This window comes from Opisthorchis viverrini (genome assembly GCF_000715545.1).
Source record: "Opisthorchis viverrini unplaced genomic scaffold opera_v5_371, whole genome shotgun sequence".
Taxonomy (NCBI): Eukaryota; Metazoa; Platyhelminthes; class Trematoda; order Opisthorchiida; family Opisthorchiidae; genus Opisthorchis; species Opisthorchis viverrini.
The window spans coordinates 183,657-192,089 of record NW_008752020.1 but is presented as its reverse complement, the minus strand read 5'-3'; positions in this window follow the sequence as shown (position 1 = coordinate 192,089).

Here is an 8,433-nt window from a genome sequence, read left to right as displayed (position 1 = left end):
TAGGGTTCGAGCCCACCCAGTCTTGCAGTAGCACTTTACACTTTGCAGGTGTGAAGCGCATGCCGAACCGCGAGGCAGAATTATTTAGATTATTTAATATTGTTTGCATTACCACGGGGTCAGATCCAAGAAGAGCTATATCGTCTGCGTACTCGATGTCTGTAAACGGAGACCCAGGGAGCACTTCTACCCCACAGACAGTGCTGGCTGGTAGTGAGTCTTCCATGATCGTATCTTACATCGGGTGTTACACCCCTACCACTTGGTCAGACTATCTGGACAGGAACTGACTGCGTGAACGCCGCTGACACAGGTTAGCCACAATATCCTTCATTGTCTCCAGTTTCAGCACAAAAAGGGTGATGGGAACCACATCGTTCTATCATGCCGAATTCTGTCAATCTCTAGTTTTCCGCCACTCGAAATGACGCACGAAAATAGTCTTTGACCAGTAAACCTATTTACCTCGGCAACTCCCCACCCTCTTGATGGAGACTGTGGAAGTATACGCCCCAATTGCATCTGGAACTAGCAATGTGTTGGACTGCCTGTTTGTCACTCCTGAATTCGGCCAGACAACGGGAAAAGAAGATAGAAAGTCAGGAACACGGCTCTATTCTCACGTCAAAATCTACATAACTGGTACGTAAATATATAGGACGGCTGAATGGCCACCCCGCTCCGCTGGCCGCATTCTGCTAAGCCATATTTGGCAGGTTCCGCCCACACACCTGTTATCGATGGTGACCTTAGCGACGCATCATCCTCTGTGTATACACTTTCGTGCCTGGATGCTTCCTGACTCAGTGTGCTCCATTCACACAGTGGATGACGCTGCTTCATCGACGCTTAGCCATCCCAATCACCACACTGTGGTGTAGTTCAACGGTCATTGCCTAACTCTTGTTCATTCTCAGCAAATAAGGTATTGTCTCTGTGCGTTTGGCACAAGTGACAAACTGAGCCGATCCAACCGTGAACGACGGACAAACTCTAGAAGGAACCTACTCAAAAGGTTGCTGCAAGCTCTTCGACAGGCCATGACCAATTCCCCCATCGAGGTCCATCGTTTGGTCAAAGTTCCTGAGGTTCGTTCCCTCCAGTCAGTTGTATGTTCTAATTGAACTGGACGGAATTTACACTGATTTGCGATTCCACCCAGTTTTCCATTAAAACTAAATTGGTGCGTCAATGAATGTATTTTTCGAGGGGTAACCTCATTCCAAAATTTTCAAGCAAATTACAAGTGCTCGACAAAAACTGCAAGGAAACTGACAAGAAGGATAAAAGTTGGTCGTTGGTTTGTTCGCTGAGCTGGGCAAATTGATTGCGAACGTTCCATCACCACTCGAGGTGACATCACCAGTGCGTTGTTAGCGAGGGTTCCAGGAAGTGTGGTGGAGCCACGCTCCTCGATTGGTGATGAAACGTCTGCATTCAAATCGTCCAGCTCAACGGACAAACCAACGACCATCTATGCTACCTGAGCTACCAACATTCTCTTCTTTGGTGAAGGATAACAGTCGATAAGTGCTTAGAAATTTGTGTGACCCCATTGTGGTTACCTTATTTATTCGTTTGAACTATTAGCTTGGACATCGTGTGAACTAAAAGACAAAGTACAGTTGGGAACAGGAGTGGAACACGTTGTCCCTAATCTTGCCAACCCCTCGACAGTGGACATCAACGATAACGGTTATGTGGACTGTATTGGAAAATCAATAGCTCCGGTAGTTGGCCAGGTGGCCATTGGTCTGTTCGCCGAGCTTCATATTTAGTTTGAAGATGTTTTGTCGCGGAGACATTGTCATTGCGCAACTGAGTGGATGTTCCTCCTTACCTGCTTGGGTTTATATAGTTTTCAATGAGTATCTGATATCCCTACGTGTGATTGGCTAATTGGTGCGCATCACACTCTTCTATTCTTATTGACCAAATTGCTACACATTGACAATCAGTCTAGAGCCTAATGTTGGTCGTGGTCCACTATCCAATCACAAGCAGTCAAAGAGGAACGAACCACCCAATTACAATGGTGATGTCCACTCTCTGAACCGTAGTCAAATCGACGTCGTCCGACCATAGCGGTCGGTATGTTGGCTCGAAACATTCTTCGAAGTGGTCCATGGACAGGAATTGGTCCTTGTCTGCTAGTCGTCGGCCAGCAAAGCAAAGTAAAATTGCAGGTGGATCGTGCCCCCCCCCTCCGATTAGTTTTGTGGGTAGTCATTTCCTGGTGCGCTGTGTACTTTCGGCGAGTAGGCGGTTCATTCTCAGTAGACTGCTGTTGGATGATTGGCCTTTTAGGTTGAAACAGGTTGCCTAATGTGCTGAATCCAGATCTATCGATTACCTATCGATTGAACGTGCCACGCCCACGCACATTCATCAAGGTCCTAAGTAAACCAGACAAAACATTCCGAAATAATGACATGAATTCAGTTGATCGGTGTGCTTTCCATGCGTTTGAAGACGACAGGACTAGAGGGTTGAAAAAAGTCCACCAAAGACCAAGTTCACATCTGAAACTCAAAAAGTCTGTGGGCTTTTCGGGATTGGAACGACAAACCAATGCGATCCCTCTGGTTCCAGTAAGCCAGACTGACCACAGAATCTAGCCCACTTAAACAAACTTTGTGGAACTTGTCGCGTGGTCACCTATGCAACATACTTCGTTGTCCATAAATGCTCCTCAATGCACCTGTTGCGGTTTGTAGATTGTGGTCGAATCGATGCTGTCCATCTTTTGCACTATCAAATTACAGACCAGTTGAATTTGGCAGTCACCCCGGATTTTCTTGAATACCCGTGTGATATCAACCTTTATTTAGGGAGTGAATTAAACCCCACCCTATATTTTTGTAATGCGCTACTCATAAGGTTGCTGAAAATCCGTCGACAGCCCACGACTGGTTTCGCCCTTCTTGGGGCTCATCAGGTAGGCGCAGTCCCCGAGTCTTCGTCAACCTTATGTTCTACTTGAAACCAAATTGCACGAAATTAACGAAATACACTCATTTACAAACTAATTTGGTTTTGTGAGAGACTTACGTGGAACCCAGCTGAATCTCTGGAAACATCAAAACCGGGAGATTCAGCTACTTTCCAGGTGAGTCTCAGGTAAAACCAAAATTAGTTTGCAAATGAGTGTATTCTGCTAAGCCTCACCCTGTTATGGTAATCTGTGAAAGTATTTTTCCCACGTCATTTTATGAGAAAGCTGGCTATGGTTAGCAAACTTAAACTTTCGCGCACCGACTGAGCTCCTAACATTCATAGTTGTGCAATGCATGTAAACAGTTATGTAAAATGACGCTGGAGGGGTTGAATTCACTGTTGTGTGAAGTGCAGTTTTCCACCCAAATTAATTGTGTTTAAATGGAACTCTTTCTTTGAAAGAAAAGATTCAAGATGAATGAGCGAGTGAACAACAGTCCCGAGATGGAGAAAGTTGGAACACAGAGTAGTTGGCAACATCACTTCAAGGAGGTTCCTCTCACTGTGCTAGCAAACGGTCTACTACAGCACGAAGAAAAAAATGTACACAAATTTATGGGTTAAGTGCGAATGGGATATTGTGGCGCGATTAGTGTGTGAGTTTCCTCTTTGAGCCCGTCACGGTACTTATCTGTTCTTTCTCGTCTAGCCCCGGTTCTAACAATGACAGATACAAATCCCTTCTGTGATCGATAGTACTCTGAGTAGTACTCAGAGTACTCAAAGTACTCACCGTATGACGAGCAACTCTCACCCTTTGTCCTTGATATGGCTGCTTCCCAACCAGATGTGGCGCAACTGTTCCGGAGCCAGGCTTTTTTCAGTCACCCCTCCGTATATTCTTCCTAATGAAAACCTGTCTTATAGCCAACGTAGAATTACCATCACGGACCTATGTTTATTGCACCTAGAACTCTGGCTGTAAAGTCAGAGTTCCATAATTTTATTTGGCTGAAACCGAATGGAAGCTTAGTCAGACTTTTCGCTGTGAACATTGTGGGGAAATATCCGACAGCTTCAAAGTTTTCGAACGATACATTTTAGCAGAACAGTGCCATGAACGATTTCTACTCGTGACTTCAGTAAAAAGGCGGGTAAAAAGCGCACCTGGATTACTGTTATGTTTACATATGATGGTTATTGAACCAGTTGCCGGAGGGCTTAGATATTTTTTGGTTGGGTAGGCTAACACTACTTCCGTTTCGGTTCCAGCCCCGTTGCCAGGTTCTGTTCGAAATTCAAATTGTTATTCTCTTCTTTTTGTACTCAATCGTATGCTTGTGACAAACATCGTTAATAGGACATGTACTATGGCGTTCGTCAGACAGAATACTCGATAACGTTCTGGTACCCCTGAGTGGTCGTTGGCGGAAACCCAGCCAGCATGCTTGCACAGCAATACCCAAAATTCTCACTACTGACAACTGAGTAGTAGTTGAAAACATAAACGCAAAAGGCGAAACTTGGGCTTAAATTTTTTCTGCTCCGACGTGCAGACCGCGTACAGCTGGGCGAGACATTTCCATCAAAAATGTTTGAAGATGGTTCGTAAAACACAGGATATGTCCTTATGCTTTAAGTCAGCGTGTTCTATAGTTGGGAGAAATTTTCCGACCAAGTGGCCAGAAGGCAAATTTGTCCGAATAGTTAGAAGAGGTGCGCGCTCATTAGGTTGTCAAGTTTCTTGATTTCAGTTCACCAGCAACTAGACTCGTTTGGTTTTTAAAGTATCACCTGTCTGCAGCTTACAGGCACAGCATTTTCCCATGCTGAACCTCACGGGACCTTGGGAGATCACACCTCTTCGGAGTCTTTTTTTACAAGCCTTTAAAATGGTTCGACACAATGCATATTAATTAGTACAACTGAACACATATTCATGTTCAGGTAGCACGGGGCATACTGAAGTCTGTCAGATATCGAAGCAGATGGGTCTCAGTTCCACCGGAAAATTGTTCGAGTGTTGTTTCTGGTGGATTTTATTACCACGATCTCAGCTGTCATAAGCTGTCTACTGCATTTTGTCGGCCAGTGCACACTAAATTCGAATGAAACATAAATGAGGAAATTCGACGCAAAAAATTCAAGGATACCGAGATTCTTTACGTTCATTCCATTGGGTGGCTAACATGTCCGTTGCTTATTTCTGGGTCCAGGGTATCTTCCCTATAAGGTGGAAAAGTTACATGCAATTATTGTTTACCTGTTGCCTAGAAGTTACCTGCGATTTCGTGGAAAAACAAGGCCTAATAGGCAGTTGACAAAAACAGCTGACACGTCAGTTATAAGACAACGCCAGTCACGTTAACCAGCAGGAAATTTGAGCTGATATCTAATGCTAACTCGGCGTGGTCCTTAAGAAGCGATCTTACTGACGGTTCCTCTATTTGTCTTAAAATTTGGCTAACCTGGTGATCTAATTACTCGGACTGAAGAGGCTTTTTGGTCAAAAGAGAAACCTTGCTTGAGAATAACCCCGCTGATTGTTGGACAAACCTAAAAGTCCTTTGAGAGTGAAAGGCTTACGCCGAACAAAGTCTCATCCGCGTTACTCGCTGTGGCATCCGTGCCGTATTGAAGGTAGCTGTGATTAGTGCTAGTAAGTTGAAGAATTTAATTGGTCTACAACTTAGACGTCCTAAAGCATTTGTGCTGAACCAAGTCATTGTACTGTTGAACATCGCTTATGGGCAAGATGTCAAAACCATCCAGATCGTCTTAAACGTTCCGCCATTTTAGCATGTCCCACCCGCTCTCGCTGGCTTTCCTCTTGGTTGGGAAGATAGCAGCGCAACTTTTGTATGGGCCAGCAACCGGAGGCAATAACGGGTCAGTTCACGCAACACTTCTGCTCAGTTATGGGGCCTAAAGTACTTTCGCATCTAACCAGGTCACAACCGATTCCGGACCATAAGCGTCACGATTACTATGTCAGTGAATGGAATAGTTTCTCTGAATCAAATGAATCTCGTTACAACCCACTCAGCCGATCAGCCTGATGGACGGTGCTTTGATTTCCATAGGCTGGATGAGATTATCCCGTCATTTGGAAAGCATCTGACATTCATTGGGAACGCACCTAGTTTGGAAAAGCTGTATCACCTAACAGCCACTTATAGTTTCTTGAATCATTGTCAAAAACCGTTCAGAACCCCTTGACTTGAAACGCTGCCGCGGAAACAAACTGAAGCTGAAGCGTCATTGGGCAGAACACCACACTATGGTCGACCAAGTGCCGAGGAATCAACGGGATCAGTTTTCGATGGTTTCAAGAGACAAGGTTGATTTATTTCGAGGTATCTCTCGTAGTATTTTGTGTGCACGACAGCTGTGCAAACTGTTGCAGGGATGGGTAGTGTAACATTTTAGATAACAGAAAAATGGCCTTGATTTTGAAAGGGAACTTATGGTCTGAGAATCCATACTATATTATATTTATTGCTGGAGAAAGTAACAGTTCATTTGAATGGGGTTGTTCACTGACCAAAACGAACTTAGCTGCCAGATACACAAGTAAAACCCTCATTTGTACGGAGTTTTTTCAATTCAACACACTCAGGCATTTTTTCAAACTTCCATCGACGTTGTTTTAATACTGAGAGATACCGAACAAACACAGCAAATAAGGTTCAATAGTTCCCGAATAAACCTTCCATCGGATGCACGTAGGGAGCCTTAAATCGGTTATTCAATACTACTCGCATGTTTGTTCACTAACGCACATTGCTACATGGCGCCGACGTTGAACCTTGTAGTCATGCATGCTGAGAGTGACAGGATGTAGCGTTCTGGGAAATGAATCCAGCGGAGAACGACCCAATCGTCCTCGCCTCTCGAGCGACGTAAAATTTCATTCCGCTGCATGGATGGTTAACTGGACCCACAATGTTATTTGAACAAGGGAGCAATCGGCCTCCACAGCCTGAGTTGAAGGGCTTTATAGTGCGTTTTCACAAACTCGAAGGCATATGTCTACTAACAGCTCAGTTTCCCTGTTGGGTGAATCTACAAAAGGCTGTGGCTTGATCACTACCTTACGAACAATATCTATCGATTAAACCAAGCAGTTTGAGAAAAGGAGCACTACACCCTGGTGGAGATATGCTTCAGGGAAAATGGCCCGTGGTTGTAGCAGATTGCTGTGAGTCGGGCTCAGATAGGTAGGGAAGAACCCCGCACGCCAGGACAGCGGGAGACGTTCTCAAGGGGGATATTGAAAAAGTGTGCTTACTAATTGGACGCGATTGGGTTTGTACGATATCGAAGCCAGCACTTGTGGTAGGGGTGGAATCGGGCTATCAGTGTCGGTGGCTGATGGGGTACCTTAGAATGGAGCTGAGCATCGGCAGAATGCAAGGACCGGGGCGTCCGCTGAATCAATGTGGAGAAGTTGACGGGTGGTGCGTTGTCCATTACGTTGACATTTGAAATTCCCCTCGTTTATTCCGCCTCTAGTTGTAGCTCCCGCTCCACTTTTGTGTTTAGTGTGTGTATGAACTGGCGTTTGCTTGCCCTAAACACTCCACTCATTTGGCCTTTGGTCATCCATACGCTTGTGACCGACTTTCTGCACGTGTGACGCCGCTCACTATCCGCACAATGGGATTGATTTTTCGAAATCTACGGCATTTTCAGGGTTGCCACTTCATAGTGTAAAATGCCTGTGTACGGTGTTTGTTCCCATATTATTGAAAATCGTTCACCATGAAGATTTGTTTAATTGAGCGAATCCTCAAGGTCATTAAACACCACCGACTGTGAATACGTTGCCTGATAATAAAAAATTGCAAGTTGTGGAAAACGTTGACTCACTTATAAGGAACGAAACTTTCGGGCGGTTCAATAAACGTAATTTTCAGGTATTTTTCCACCGGAACAAATTTCCTCAACATTCTAGAATCTAAAAGGCCCCTGGAGATGCAAAATATGCGTAGGTGCATTCGTGCAAACACATTTTGGTCGATGATTCCTGTTGCCAGTAAAAATTCCGTAATCCTCGTTAATTATCTCCTAAAAGTTGTGCACGTTTGCTGGCAAAAACCAGGGTTTTCCGTTATTGGTTGCGAATTACGCTAGAAGATCTCGAGGTTTATCGACCAGGAACATGGAACATGCGTCGATCATACCGGATAGCTGAACGAACCTAACTAACGCGCACGACTAACATGCGGCTGGGGGTACACGATACCGGAGCGTACCCATCCATCTGCATCGGAGAAAAGGCTCAAAATGGACATCATGAAATGTTGAGATATATTGGTCGTCTTGAAGTGTACATATGTGCTTCCGGAAGGCGCATTATCTTCATCGTGTGGAGTGTTCATTTGGCCGCTGACATTTTGAAGATATGATTTGGGTTATCGAAATATCACCATAAGGTGGATGGCCGACAAACTGGTAGAGATACTTACCCCGAAATACACTCCAGCGACTATG